The sequence below is a fragment of the Peromyscus eremicus genome, chromosome 5, assembly GCF_949786415.1.
Source record: "Peromyscus eremicus chromosome 5, PerEre_H2_v1, whole genome shotgun sequence".
In the NCBI taxonomy this organism is placed as follows: domain Eukaryota; kingdom Metazoa; phylum Chordata; class Mammalia; order Rodentia; family Cricetidae; genus Peromyscus; species Peromyscus eremicus.
The window spans coordinates 22,103,750-22,120,060 of NC_081420.1; the positions used below are offsets into that span (position 1 = coordinate 22,103,750).

Genomic DNA, 16,311 nt, shown 5'->3' on the forward strand with positions numbered 1-16,311 from the left:
CGCTCAGGGCCCGCGTCGCGCCGCGGGGGCCCGCCACGCCACGAGGCTCGGGTCACGCCGTGAGGCCCGCGCGGACCGGCAGCCGGCAGGGACAGGCCGCGGGACGAGGCTCATCGCGGGGACGCGCGACGAGGCTGCGGCGCCGGGCCGCGGCACCTGCCGCCCGCCTGCCGCTCGCTCGGCCTTCGGGTCGCCGACACTCGAGGAGCCGCCCCCTCCGCCCGCGACCGCCCCGGGAGCGCGCGTGCGCGTGCCCGCCCCTCTGCCCCGCCTCCCCCGGGTGAGCGGCTGCGCAGGCGCCCTGCCCCGGCTCCGCGTGCGCCGCCCGCAGCCGCTTAGAACTCCGCGTCCGCCCGCAGTGGGGCGGAGGGAGCGCCTCCTACGTCACTGGCGCCACCGCCGGGGCTCGCTGCTGATTGGGTGCTCCGAGGGAACAGCCTCCACGCCCCTCGCCCCCGCCCGACTGCGCGCCCCCGGAGACCCAGAGCCGGTGAGCAGGGCAGGCATGACGTCCCTGCGCGTGGAACTGAGGAGCTCTCAGTTTGGGCTTTATTTTGAGACGGTGCTTCGCCACTCGAGATCCTTCCCTCTCCGTGAGGGCGTTTGCGAGCAACTTTTTGCAGAGATGTAAATGACAATGTTATGGTGTTTTTATTTGCGGGGTTGTCTGAGAGTGAGTCCAGTGACCTGGATAAGTCTCTTCCTTTGCTAAATCCACTAAAACAGAAATAGATCCTCTTTGTCATTTCAACTAGCCTTCCTGCCGACAGTACGAACTTGACCTCCCGGGCCTGCAGAATCTGAAATCACTTACTGATGCAAAGCCCGGCAGGTGTCTGAATCCTCCTGGCCAAGGTTGGCTCTAGCTCTTCTTTTCATCTACAGTTGTGAGTCTCTGTTACTGCACATGCCTCCCCAGCACTTAAACTAGATCAGCCCCCTTTCCCTGTCCTTCAAATCCAAGGTCAGCCTCAGAAGCATCTTAAGTCCAGTTATACTGGTTACCCTCTTCCTTGAAGTTTGAAACCTTTTAATTTGAAAAATAAAAATTTAAGTGTTTGCAAAGCATGCTATCACCTCACCCAACTCCATTTTGTTCAAACACTGCTGATAAAGTTTAGAGAGGAAAGTGAAAAAAACATAACTAAACTAACCAGGTGTATTTGCTCAGACAGTGAAGGGTCGAGTGGCCTAAATATTGTCGCTCTTAGTGAGCACTTTAAAAATGACAATAATGCATATGCAGGTATATATTTATGTATATTTTTCTTTTGCTCTCACAATATAGGAAAAGGAAATTTGGGGATCATTAATGGGAATTGAATTAAAACCCACTGTAATTTAGAGTTTATCAGCTGAATTAAATCTGTTACTTCAAAATTATCAGACATAAATGAGGCCCTAACATTCTAATTCTTTGTATTTTATATAGAGAGAAACTGATTTTGAGGAATTAAGTGATTTGAAGGGGCATCATTTCTAATTCCCCGCCCCTTTTTTTTTCTTTCTCTCTTTTCTTTCTGGAAGCCATAGTTATCTGTCCTGACTCACTAGTCCCTCCCTAGCATTAAAGATCAGAATGGGAAGTTACCTGATAATGCTGGAAAGGGACTTGACATTATTAAGGAATGTGAACACATTTAGTGAAAGGCTTATACCCGAGTCTTGGAGCATCTCATTAAACTCTCCTCTCATAAGCTTTAAGCTGTTGGGTTCTTTATAATTACACAGATTTATTTAAAATGCTGTAGCACACATTAAAAATACATATTGAAAACATCCTGAACCTAGGGCAGTGCTTAACATAAAATGCTCCAGAAATATTTGTTTAATGAATAATTGAGTAAACTCCATAGGAAAGTTAACATTTTTCCTTTTCCATGTGATTTTTTTTAAAAAACTCATATCCAAGCATTTATGTTAGATGATTGAGACACAATGGAATATGAAACTTAAGGTAACTTTACAACCAAAAAAAAAAAAACTTTTATCAAGATATTAAAATGCGGTATATTTTAAACTACAACAATCCATAGTGAATAAAATACCAAATTCTTTAAATCAAAACACTTGATCTTGCACTTGTTACCCATCGGCAGGCTGGAACCCTCTGTTGTACTCTGACAGGAATTGTGGGTAGGCAAGGAGCAGCTCTTCAAGTACTGCCCTTTGGCAGTTTGTGTATCTCCAGGTATTTGACAGGAGGGCAGCTGCCACGGTTGCTGCCAAGTCCACCTGTCCCAGGCCTGGAGCTCTACCTCTTCTGTGTCACTGCAGCTGGCCCCTCTGTTGCCTCTGAAGCTCAGCCCTCTGCAGCTCAGCCCCCTGCAGCTCAGCCCTCTGCAGCTCAGCCCTCTGCAGCTCAGCCCCCTGCAGCTCAGTCCTCTGCAGTTCAGCCCCCTGCAGCTCAGCCCTCTGCAGCTCAGCCCCCTGCAGCTCAGCCCCCTGCAGCTCAGCCCCCTGCAGCTCAGCCCTCTGCAGCTCAGCCCCCTGCAGCTCAGCCCTCTGCAGCTCAGCCCTCTGCAGCTCAGTCCTCTGCAGTTCAGCCCTCTGCAGCTCAGCCCTCTGCAGCTCAGCCCCCTGCAGCTCAGCCCTCTGCAGCTCAGCCCTCTGCAGCTCAGCCCTCTGCAGCTCAGCCCTCTGGCCACTCAGCTCCACCTCGTCTCCCATCACTGCCAACCTCGTGCTATTCTGCTGTTGCTGTTATTCTGTTCTCTCTGGTGCTTTCTTCATGTTGCCAGCCCGGTCTGCCCTATCCAAAATAAGCAGATGTGTTCATTGGTTTTATTTATTTATTCATTTTTTTTTTCTTTTCAATTTGACACAGCCTAGAATCATCTGGAAAGAGGTAACCTCAATAAAGAAAATGCTTCCATCTGATTGCCTTGGGCATTTTCTTTATTAATGACTGATGTGGGGAGGGCCAGCCCATTGTGGTCAGTACTATCCCTGGGCAGGTGGTCCTGGGTTGTGTAAAAGAGCAAGCTGAGTGAGCTATGAGGAGCAAGTCAGTAAGCAGTGTTCTTCCATGGTCTCCACTTCACTTCCTGCCTCTAGGTTCCTGGGCTGAGTTCCTGCTCTGACTTCCCTTCCACGATGGACTGTAAGCTCTTGGGCATGGTGTTTATCATAGCAATAGGAAGCAAATTAGGACAGGAGGTAAAGACCTCTTTAGAGAGGTGTTATTGTAACACCAGGGGCAGTAGCACAGGGCACTGTCTCTTGGACGGCTTACAAAATGAACCAGAAAAACCCGCTGAAATAGTCGAAGAGGTGTTTGCAACAACCACAGAAAATCACTCATGCTAATGAAGGTTTGTGGTTGCACCAACTACCCAGTCGTCTGTTTGGTAGCAGCAACAACCACTGTACCACTAGGCTGCCAGGAACAAAATGCTCCCCTAGGTGGAAATAGTTGCAGGATCAGCTAGAGTTCATCAAAGACTGTATAGCAGGAAGTACAGGACAACCTGTGTGAAGCGCCTTTCCTCGGGGCATCCATGGAGTGTTCCAGATGCCTGGTGCTGGGAGACTGGTTGACTGCTTAACCGGCAGTCCTTTTGCTCAAGGCTGACAGGGCAACAGGGGAAAGTGGACACTTGCCAAGTGGTCAAATTAACCCATCCCCAAAGTCTTTGCTAATAGAAAATGAATACTGAAAAGAGAACCCACAATAAGTAATGAACACTAATAGTGTCCTTAACGTGTTTGAATAGTTCTTTAACAATATCTAACACCTGCCTACCACCTCATGGAGAGGCCAGTCCCCTCATCTGTCTCACAGGAGAGTCTTTCCTTCAGCAACTGTTTACTGCTTATGTAACCTCAGGAAGGTTGTGGAAGTTTCCTAACCTTGTGGTGAGTTCTTGTAACTTTCTTATGAATTTCCCTTGCTTCCATCCAAGGAAAAGTGTTTCCCTCTAAAGGAAACACCTATACAACGTTTGAGGTTGGCCCTATGGTTGCTTCTGGTAATGTCCATCACCATGACTGGTAAAACACTTCAGTTGAGAGTCTGTCCATTGTCAATTCACTCCAAACAGTCTCAAACTCACACATTTTCACTTCCTCATAACTGTTCTTCTCTTTCCCCATCATAGTACAGTAGATTGTATTTTTTTTTTTTTTTTTTTTTTTTTTTTGGTTTTTCGAGACAGGGTTTCTCTGTGTAGCTTTGCGCCTTTCCTGGAACTCGCTTTGGAGACCAGGCTGGCCTCGAACTCACAGAGATCCGCCTGACTCTGCCTCCCGAGTGCTGGGATTAAAGGCGTGCGCCACCACCGCCCGGCCTAGATTGTATATTTTGTCTACTCTTAAAGCTCAAGTGTCTGGGTTCTAACCCCCATTTAACTGCATAAGCCATTGTGAACATTTAATTACAATGGGCTATTGACCTCTAAGCTTCAGTTTCATTATCTGTAAATTTTAGTGTTTCATTACATATTTATTTCATGTGTTACTTACTGTAGGGAATATAATTCATTATACTTATATTTCATTGCAGTGTTCCTTGAGATATTTTGAGGACCAGGGTACATGGCATTCGGGTCCTTAAGCACTCAGAATGCAATCTGTATCTATAAGTAACAGTAGGTGCTAGTTTTTATTACTGTCACATTTAAATATGGGTTTTTGAAGCCATATGAAAATTGCTACCTTGTAAATATTTCTCCTAATGAACAAGCCAAAGGGACTTGTAAAGGAGTCCTTTGATAGGAAAACATCTACTTATATTTTCCTACTTTGAAAATTATAATATATTTGAGTGGCTCAAAACTCTCACCATATGAAATGTGTACACTGGAAAGTGTCCTCCCACCAGTGTCCCCCAACTGCTCACTGCTCCTCACCCAAACACAGTTATGAGGTTCTTGTGACTCATCCTGTTTTTAGCCAGGTTAAATTACATCTTTTCAACTCCAGCTGTAAAATCTGAGAAAAATTAGCATATTTAAACTTCATCTTTTTGCCATTTCCTTCCCAGTTCTATGAAAAGCATGGATCTGACCTCAAATACATACAATAGACTTAAAAACCTGAACCTCAGTGTAGACCATGCTGTGTATTGAATGTCCATATCTCTCCAAACTAATACACTTTCCCAAATTATTAGGAGGTCATGACAGTGGAACCCTTGTAGATGAGACTGATTCCTTTATTAGAAAAGATGAGGGAGATGGTCTCTCATCCATGTAAAATGCAGCAATGAGGTACTTATCTGCAACCCAAGAAAGGACCCACAACAAACATGGAGTTTAATGGCACCCTTATTTGTGTCTCCCAGCTTCCAGAACTATGGGAAATAAATTACTTAAGCTACCTGGACTATGGCGTTTGTTTTAGCAAATACTCACATAGCAGAATAGCCAAGTCATAAGGTGATGTCATGGGAAAACTCTAAGTGTCAGTATGAAGGCTCTGCAATCACAACCCACAAAGGACCATTCTGAGCTTGCTGTAGCCTGACTCAACCTCATCAACTCTTTGCTTTAAAAACAAAAAAGTTGGGGGCTAGAGAGATGGCTCAGCAGTTAAAGCTGCTCTCTCAGAGAACCCACATCTCCCAGCACCCACATCAGATGGCTTAAAATTGCCCAAACCTACAGTTCTGGAGATCCAACATCCTCTGGCCTCTGAGGGCATCTGCACATAGATCTACACTTCAGTAAATAATAAAATCCTTAAACAACAAGTCAGTATTCCTTCCACAAATAGAATACAGAAATTAGTACCAAGAATTAAGGCTGTTGCTGTATAAACTTGACCGTGTAGCTATTAGGCATTTGGAGCAGGTGTGTGGGAGGAATGTGAAAGAGTTGGGAGGTATGAGCTAGAGACGCCCTACAAGGCAGCAAGCAGTGCTTAATGGTCCTTCTGGTGGGCGTTCAGAAGAACAGCAACAGATGTGGACAGTGGAGGCCTGGCTCATAGGGTTGCAGAGGCGAGCAAGGACTCTATCAAGAACCAGGCTAGATAGCATTGCTGTTGTCTTCTGGCAGAGAATCACACTTTGCCACTGTCCTGAGAACTTGAGTGTGGCTAAATCCAAAAGTAATGAGCTAATTTGTTTGGCAGAGGGCATTTCAAGACAGGGTTGTATTCAGGCTAAATCGTGGTTAATTGCTCTTATCCAGGTCTGTAGTAAAAGACAGTGACAAGTAGAGCAAAAGATATGAAAAGTGCAGTTTGGCAGGGAAAGTAGTCTGGCAGGAAAGCTTCAAGTTGCAACAGGGTGAAGGGAAAGCAGCTGTGATTTTAAAGGGTTTAGTCCCATTGCAGAGAAACCTAACGACAGGAAAACCTCCCGGCAGTAAGACCAACTTGTGAAAACTCAAATTCATTTTAAAAGAATGAGCTTAGGTTGACAATGTCACTGAAGAGACTCCTTGTTCAAAGACAGTCGCCTAGAAAAATGTCTCACCAGGGTCCACACAGAGGCAAATGAAACTGTGGTTCAAGGGGGCTAGGCTACATCTAAAGCTAATAACAGAGCTTGGTAGCATTGACCACCTGATACTGTTTTGCCAGCATGAAACACACAAAAGGCAGTGTATGGCAAGGTCTGATGCCAAGCAAGAAGTCCCCCAAGAGGACACTGTGTAAAGCTGTGAAGGTGTAGAATAACTGTTTCTGGAGACCAGGTTAGGATGCTGTAGATGTCTACCACACAAAGTTACATTCATTACATACATTACATCATGGAGTGAAGGCAGCCTGAAAGACAGGATATTGTGGTATAAGCAGCAAAGCTGGAAAGTCAGAGCTGCCCACAACTACTAGAGCCCAAATGATTCCACCAAGAGCCCTAGATACAGGACATTTACATTTTCATAGAAAAAGACAATCAACAGGCAACTCCGAGATGAGTATGTTGTGGCTTGGCTTAAAGAGATCCCTTGTCACAGGCTGAACAGGTATGCCTACCTGATCTTAAGGTTTTAGCTTTGTCATAGTGACTGCTCTATTGCTGTGAAGAGACACAATGGCCAGGGCAACTCTTATAAAGGAAAGCATTTAATTGGGGCTGCTTTACAGTTTCAGAGGTTAGTTCATTATCATCATAGTGGGAAGTAAGACGGTGTGCATGGTGCTGGAGCAGTACCTGACAGCTACATCCTGATCCACGGGTAGAGAAGCAGAGAGAGAGATGGGGGTGGGGGGAACTGGGCCTGGTGTGGGCTTTTGAAACCTAAAAACCACCCCCAGTGACACATTTCCTCCAAAAATTGCCACACCTGCTCCAATAAGGCCACACCTCCTAAGCCTTCTAATCCTTTCAAACCGACCACTTCCTGGTGACTAATTATTCATATGTATAATCCTATGGGGGCCATTCTTATTCAAACCACCACAAGGTTTTACAAACTGTGAGATAAATATGCAAAATACCCAGCTTCAGGAGTTAATATTTATTTATATATGACATATAAATACTCAGTAAATATATTGACTATATTACATAATGTATAGGTATGCTCTCATAATCTATATGTGTATACTCATTAACATATGCATGTATATATCTATTGTCCATAAATGCTGAGGGGATTATAAAACAGAAAAAGATGAACATCTGGCCTTTGCCTTTGTGAAAGAGATCGAAGCCTGCCTTATGACTAAGGCCTTGCAATCTAATCACAGGTTTGAGATGGAATTAACTAGAAAGATAATCAACTCCCCCTTCCCCAAATATCTCTGTCTTTCCTGATTCTGAAAGGAATGGAAGGCAATGTTTTAAAATCCTATCAGCCAACATACATTGAGAAATACCCTGAGCTAGGCAGTGGTTGACTGTCATCTCTCAGTTTGCCAACGGCTCTATGACCAACAGCTTGCACAACAAACTGTAACTTCCTCCTTGCAACCAGAGAACATTTCAAGAACTCAGAGTCTGGTTGCCAAGGGAACTCCTATTTTATGTTCAGCCTCCTTGTATTTGTCCTGGATTTCCAAGTTCAAATGAAGTATAATATAATATTGTACTGTCAACTATGGTGCTAAAAGTGCAGTAGAAAGGGTCAGTAAGGACTTCAATTTACTCCAGGGTGAAGATAAAGCATGGTCAAATTCTTGGTCCACAAGGCGTGTTGCTTAAAGGATAGATTTCATGTTAAACGTTGTTTAGAAATTAATTAATGAAAGATTTCAATGTGACTTTAAAAAATGGTGGGAACGTTCTCAACAGATAGTCTATTACTGAGCCACACCCTCTCGTTGTAACTTTTTAATGGTCCTCTGCTTGCTTCTGGGATCTGCTGCAACGGTTTCTTTAAAGGAGAACAATTTGTAAAGTCTCTCTTCCCTATTCTCATCTTCCTTCCTTTCTGGACATGTAAATATGATATGAGTAATTTGCTAAGCATTCTAAAATCTTTGTTTGTTCCTTTTTATTTTTAGTAAAACCTTGCAAAGCCTGTGTACTGATGTCTAAAGTCCGAGAAGAAAGTAAGTCCATGACATTAGATTAGTCATTTGTTTTGAACTTGCTGAGTAGAACTCAATTACACATTCACCCTGAACTTTTCCTCAGTTCGTCAGACAGGGTAGCTGGAGCTGTTTACATGTCAGAGAGAGAATGATGTAGAGTGGCGTGCCATTTTGCCAAGTTCTGTTGAAAGAAATCTTCTCTGGATTTAAGTCATTGAGACTTTAAGCCAACAAAGTTGATTTTTTTTTTTACTTAAAATAAGGTTCTCTTCTTTCATATGTGGATACCTATAATTAGCTTTGATAAAATTGGCATTCTTGTAAAAGTTGTATTCAATGGTGCTAATGTCTGTAATTGCAGGGTGAGTCTAGTGTTCTGAAATTCTGGTGTGGCATCACACCAGTTAAGTGGCCAGCCTAGAAAATGCTTCTTTTGATCTAAAATGATACATGTCATCATAGGTGAGGGGTTTGTCATCTCCATTTAACTATGCACCAATAATTTAGCAAGAAAAAATTTTGGACTTTATTGTCCCCATGGCTTGACTAGTATTATTTTTTCCCTCTGCCTACAACCAGATCCTTAAAGAATAACGTAACATATTGTCAACATTTGCTTGAGTTCTAGCTCCAGAGCAGACACTGTACTAAGCATTTTTCAGTGTGCTATTTCGCACCCTTCCTAGGAAGACACTATCATCTTCAGTTTAAAGATATGGTGGTTGAATTCATTAAGGTTCTGGGACTAGCACCACAGAACGCCAGAAACTGGGGGCTCAAAAGAACAGAATTTCTTTTCTCGTATTCCCAGAGGCAAGAGCCCTGTTCCTCCTAAAGTGCTAGGTCAGGATCTAGTCCAGGCCTTCCTTTTTATTTTTGCTATTTCCAGCAGCCCTAGGTGCTTCTTGGTTTACAGCTATGTAACCCCAGACTGCTCCTGTCATTATAGGCATAGGTGTTCTCCTTATGTCTCTCTTCACTTCTTACAAGGAACCCAGTTGCACTGCACTACCAACCCACCTTTCCCTCGTCTGAATTCATATTGACTCATTAGATCCGCAATACCTTCATTTCTAAATAAGATCACATGAACTGGTGGGAAAGACATGAGTTAGGGCCATGACAGACAGTCAACCTAGTACATTATAATGGGTAAGCCTCTGCAAATTAAGTTGTCCTGTTTTAGTGGATCCAAGATGCAGAAGAGTGGCTGCCAGAGCCCATGCTCATAACAGCTTCACGACGCTGCCCATGTTTGCAAGTCCCCACCTCCTATCCTTCCTCTCCTTGATTTTTAATCCCACGTCATTAATGGAACTCTTCCAAATGTGATTTTCTTCAGTCACCTTCTCTGGTTCCTCATCCACTTTGTTCTCTAAATTCTCTGGCAACCCTTGAGTCTCACCTCCCAGGCTGCATGTTTCCACAAGCCTGGCTCATTTTACCTGTCCAAGGCCTTTAACATGGGTACATCTTCACCACATCTTTCCACCCTTCTCTTCACATTCCCTTTCCAAAGATCTTCCTTTTCTTGAATTCAGCTGAACCATGCCATTGGCTATTCCTTATATCTCAACATGCATTTCCACCCTACACTCTCCTCTAAGCCCCAATCCCACACATGCAGACTCTTTTTAGACAGGAAGCTCCATTGTCTTCTCTAGCTGTTCATGCTTAAAACCAGACATTTTTCATCTCTTGAACAACCTCCCATCCCTTCTCACATCTGCACTATGTTGATAAGGTCTTCACTGTGTGACAGATGGATCACTATAGGATGCCCCAATTAGCTTGCCTGGCTTCAGCCTCCACCCATCCAATGCATCTTGCATAACCTCATCCCAGTTTCTATCCTGATACTCTGTAGTTCAGCAATTCCTTCTTGCTGCCATTCATATTCAAATGCCCCTGACATGTCTTCATCCACCATACTCACCTGGGCAGTTTCCCACAGTTTCTGGCACACACTAAAGTCTAGAAAGGTAGATCGCTCCTCTGCAAAATAGAGCATGTTCTCGTCCCTATGCTTTGGCTCAGGTTTTATCTTCAATGCTTTATTCTCTCAAATCTCCACCTTCAGGATCCATATCAAACCTCATCCCCTTCTAGAAATTTCTCTCCAACCATTTCAGCTTTCACTTACTTCAGAAGAACCTAAAGAAAGAGTGAAGGAAGGGTTATCAGAAATATAGGGTGGACCCTCTGTCTTAGTACCTCTGCAGTTAGCGTCTCTGTCTATGTTTTACTCCACCTCTCTATTGTCTACCTCAGAACTTCTGAAGTTCAATGTTCACTCTCTGCAGCCTTATTTTATATATTGCTTCTTCAAACCACTTCCATGTCTAATCTCTTCTTTTTCCTCTGCAACGCTGTAGCACTGACACCTAACATTGGATATTTATTGAACCACTGTAGTTTAGTTTAATTACAGTTTTCAACAGTTTGAGAATGAGATTTTGTATATAATATATAGAAAACAAGTTTCTTAAAACTAAATGTATGCTAGCCCAAAGACTTGTAGCTAAAAGGTTTATGGACTGAAACCAACAAATCCATAAAACAAATTAAACCTTTTCTCTGTATAAGCTGTTTTGAGGGGTAATTTGTTATTATAGGGTAAAAAAGGCAAGTGAAAGAAAACCCTGGCCCTGAGATCAGAGCCAAAGAAATACATTCTGACCCTAACCAATTCAGGAACTGAAATCCAACCATTCCCTGAACACAAAAACAACCATGAAATCCAACCAATCTCTGAGTTTGTCCCAAGCACAGGAATTGAAATCCTGCCAATCCCCACCCTGAAAAGCTCCACCTTGGAAAGCTCCACCCCCTAAAAAACCCTATATAAGTCCTATACCTGTTCAGTTTGGGGCTGCCTCTTTTCCACCCTGGCAGAGGCAGCCACTTCCCTGGATTCCTCCCTCCCATATAAATCTCTTGAGGTTTGTAGTGATGAGTTTCTTTCACCAGAGCAAAGCAGAGCTGTAATGGCTCCAGGTAGAGCCGAGCAGAACCGCTACATTTCTGCTGGGAAACTCTCTTAGTGGAGCAGAGCTGTACCATTTCTCTGGAGCAGAGTTGTTACACTTGCATTAGGGAAACCTTTCCTGGGACAAGGAATGTAACACTTTGTTGGGGGAAAACTTCCCGACTGGAACAGAGCTGTAACATTTCTCTGCAGCAGAGTTGTTACACTTGCATTAGGGAAACCTTTCCTGGGACAAGGAATGTAACACTTTGTTGGGGGAAAACTTCCCGACTGGAACAGAGCTGTTGGGATACCTTTTCCTTCAGAGCTGGAGGTAATCCTTGGCTTCTGACTTCCAGTATACCTTTCTCTTCAGAGCTGTAACACTTACAGTTATAGTAATAGAAAGCTGATTAGCACACTGGATATAACTGAAAAAAAAAAGTTAGCATTGTGAGTGAATATTATCTCTTTGCATCAATCACTAAAAACACGTCACAGAACTGTCTCTGAACCCAAGCCAAATGTTTAAAAACAGAATTCATTGACATTCAAGAATAAAAATTTTTAAGTGCTTAATTTTTAGTGTTAAGCTTATCGACAACATTTGAAATAATAGTAAGATAAACTAAACTTGATTTCCCTTTGTTTCAGTATAGATTTTTCCTTTAGACATACCATCATCATTCCATATCCATCTCAGAGAAGGAATGACTTCGGCCCAGTCGCCATGGCAGCAAAATAAACAGAACACGACAATGTCAGATAATTCTATGGTATCAGTAATAGATGTACTGACACACTCTAGTAGGCTGAAGGGGTAGGGGAATAGTTCTCTTACCTGAGAGTCTGGTCTTGACTCCTTCTTGCCCCCTTCACCTCCTAGATAAAATGATCTTGGGAGATGCCAGAGTAAATGGAAAGTGTCAGGTTAACTAAAAGTAGGACTCTGTGATGTAGCTTCCATGATGTCATCATTCATGAAGGGGCAGAACTCAGTGTTGATGCAGCTGTTTGGAGGGATTGCCAGTTCCTGGAAGTAACCTTTTACCCTTGTTCCTATAAGTAAGCCAAATAAACTCTTTGATTCACATATTGGACTAAGTAGAATCTATTCTTGGTCTATTGTTGATGCTCTGTCTTGAATTAAAAGATATTTATTTGTGTCTCCTTAGAGGAAATTAGTGTAATACCTTTCTAAAAACCATGTGTTAGGATTAGGATTTTAAGAAAACAACAACCTAAAGGAGTCATCAGATGTCAAATTCTAAGCATTTTCTAACGATCCACACTCTCTGGTCAGGAAAACACACATGAAAGTTTCACAATAAAGCATCAAAGGAGCAAGGGTGATCTCTATATACAAAACCCTTGGTGGATGAGCCAGTATCACAAAAGATTTCTAGTGAAAATTGAACATAAACTATTGAGGGACTAGATAGGTGATACTTTCCATATGTAAAGCCAAGGATGTGTAGAACATAAAGAGGATTGGTTGATTATAGGAGAAAGCCTCTCATAGATCACTTTATTTTTGTATTATTTAGGTTTATTTGATACTAAGTCAACTTCACAAAAGAAGAGAAGAAGGAGGAGGGGAGAGAGAAAAGGAAGGGAAGGAGGGAAGGAGGGAGGGAGGGAGGGAGGGAGGGAGGGAGGGAGGGAGGGAGGGAGGGAGGAAAGTTAGGAATTGTTGTGAACAAGGATCTTCTCAGAACCCAAAGGCAGGAAGCTAGGGAAGTTCTAGAAGGAACTGAAACCAGGGTCCATAGCTAGCAGGCTTAAGGAAATGCCTCTGGTCCATCCTTGCTTCTCTTTTTACTTTCCTCCTGTTTTTCTTTCTGAGGATGGCCTTTCTCTGTTCTTTAGCCCACAGTATCAGGGTACAGTCTCAGGACCCATGAAGAACAAACATCCTTGGCTGAGAGGAAAACCGACAAATTTAAGTCAGATCATGAGCACTTGAACAATCATTTGTGGTCACGCCACGTTGTTATGTGCTGTAAATTTGGTCTGATCACTGTTTCTATACCTACTCCTGTAACAGGACATTTAGGTACAGTGTTGAAATGTTCAGTTTATGATTTTCCTTAAATTTTACTAAGGGCAAGGAAGTACTGAGCAGATAAGACAAACTCAAAGTCACCACAGACAACAAAAATATAACTGTTTCAAAATTACTTCCTTGAAGCATTCTTGCTTAATAGATATGGCATATTTTGAGTGGGGAATATTCAATGGAGGAAGAATGTTTATGAGCTTGATAGGTACCCTAGGAACAGATATCTAATGAAGTGTGACTTGAACATAGCTTACAATTAAAATTTATGCCATTTGAAAATACAATCACAGAAATCAAGAAATATATTGAAATGAAAGATAATATACAAACAAAAATAATTAAATCCTAAGAATTCACAAATAAAAAAATTATAAGTAATTTAACACTATGCTAAGAAATTTACAAATTTTATGGCATTGTACAGAAAGGCTTTGGAAAACTACCACAAAATTTCATTTTCAGGTAATTTCTGGGTTGTGTGGTCATGGGTAATTTTTATTTACTTCATATGCTATCTTTAGAACTATTATTAATGAAAATCTCTTCCTTTATAATTTAAATCAATTACTTTTGTTGAAAATAAATAGCCTAACAGCAAGAATATCACTGTATTTTTAGAAACAGTACTTTGATTAACTACTAATACATTACCAATGCATAAGTAAAAAACAATGATACATGGATTACTGTTTAGATAGAAGTAGTGTTGAAGGACATTCAACTTCATTTTGCATAAACTTTTTCCACTTAAATATCCAATAGTTCCAATACCTTTTGCTTGTTGAGCTCTATTTCTGAGCTATGATACCAATTGGTTCTTAGGATGGTATGGCAATTTCATGATGAGTATAAATGTTGATTTCAGTTAGTATAAACTCTTAGCTTTATTGTTTCTCAAATGCATCTGAATCTTTTTATCCAGTAAATAGTATCCATCTCCAGCTATTTGAGTTTTCTTCATTTCTCTCAGCAGTTTTATCATTTTTAATGTCAAATCTTGTCTGACTTTTCTTAACTAGTTTGCAAGTATTCGGTGCCTCCCAAGTTACCACTGTAAATGAAATATTTGTTTCCCAATTGTCTGGTGTTAGTGCATAACATTACTGGTTTTAGAATATCGATAAGGCAACTTATAACATGGTTAAATCTGATTAATTTTTCTTGCGTAGCACTTTCTTCCAGAGATTGAAACATTCCATCCCATGGGAAAGGTTTTAAGAAAGATGGTAGCCAACTCAAAATTGCTTCAGGAAGTACCTGAAACTGACTATATTCTCTAGGCTCCTCCCTCCCAGAGTAAGCAGTAAAGCCTGATGAGAGTCATTCTCAAAGAAGCCAGCCTGCAAAGAAGACTCTGAGACCAGACCAGTTGCCTGGAAGAAGCAGAAACCAGCAGAGCTGCCTAGAAGAAGTTTAGACCAACTGAATTACAGAGAAAGATGTTCTCCAACCTGTTGAGCTGCCTGTAGGCTGTGCAGTGGGCCCCAGGTTTCCAGTTTTTGTGAGTTGTCACCTATGCTGGGGTGAGCTTTGGTAATGTGGCTGTCTTTGAGTCATTTCTGCTCCTGTGGGTAACTCTTCATCCATGTTTAGGCAAGTAACCCCAATGAAATTCATTGGTTCACCAAGGTGGACTCAGTGGTATCCATACTTTGGTCATTTACGTGTTACAACTCTGAGGGGAAAAGTTTCCCCAATGTAAGTGCTGTAGCCTGAAGGAAAGGTATTCTGGCGGTTGAGAGCCAAGGAACACCACAAAGTCACACTGCATAATGAGCCCCACACAAGAGATTTATTGAGAAATACACAAAAGCGTGGCTGCCTCTGCTTGGGTGAGAAGCAGCGAAGAACTCAATGGAGTTTTCCAAGGTGGATATTTCCAGTGTGGGGATTGGGGGGATTTCAAGTCTTGAGCTTGGGACGACCCCAGGGATTGGTGTAGCACGAATTGTTAGAAGGTCTTATTAATAAAAACAAACATGGGACTGGGTATTGGGGTGAACGCTGGAAGATCAGAGAAGCATAACAAGCCACAGCCACCTCACCTTGCCAGTTCTTCAGCTGATCCTGTTTCCTCAGACTGGAAGCCTCTGTGTCCTCATATCTGAATGGATCTCAGCTGAACTGCTGCTACAAGCCTAAAAGCTTAACCCACCTAGTTCCTTCCTGGTCCTCATGCCTTATATACCTTTTTGCTTTCTGCCATCACTTCCTGGGATTAAAGGCTCACTTCCTGGGATTAAAGGTGTGAGTCACCATGCCTGGCTATTTCCAGTGTGGCTTTAAACTCACAGAGATCGGGATGGATCTCTGTCTCCCAAGTGATAGGATTAAAGGCGTGTGTGCCACCATTTTCTGGCCTCTATATCTAGTGGCTGTTCTGTTCTCTGACCCCAGATAAGTTTATTAGGGTGCACAATATTTTGGGAAACACAATACCACCACAGATTGGTGTGCTTTAAAATTCAGAAGCGTCCTCCTCTTTACCCAGCTTCTCTGGGGTTGGGGATTGTAGCCTGGTTATCCTTGGCTTTGCTTCTAACATTCACTTATGAGTGTGTGCATCCCGTGTGTGTCTTTCTGGGTCTGGGTCACCTCACTCAGGATGACTTTTTTCTAGTTCCATCCATTTGCCTACAAATTTCATGATGGCATTGTTTTTATATCACTGCATAATAGAGCTTGCATGGGACCAAATTAGGCCCTCTGAATGTGGGTGAAAGTTGCATGACTTGATGTGTTTGTGGGTCCCCTGGCAATGGGACCAGGACTTACCCCAGGTACACAAACTGGCTTTTTAGAGCCCATTCCCTGTGGTGCAATGCCTTACTCAGCCTTGATGCAGGGGGGAGGG

The 16,311-nt window shown here is 42.7% G+C and overlaps 1 long non-coding RNA gene across 1 annotated transcript; it reads right to left on the minus strand.

Annotated features, from left to right (window-relative positions):
• Positions 1–10,460: 10,460 nt before the first annotated feature.
• On the minus strand, positions 10,461–11,821 carry LOC131910355 (uncharacterized). The gene is made up of 2 exons (XR_009379114.1): positions 11,710–11,821; positions 10,461–10,581 (listed from the first exon to the last, which is right to left on the minus strand). It is a non-coding gene; the product is annotated as an uncharacterized LOC131910355 (long non-coding RNA).
• Positions 11,822–16,311: the final 4,490 nt, after the last annotated feature.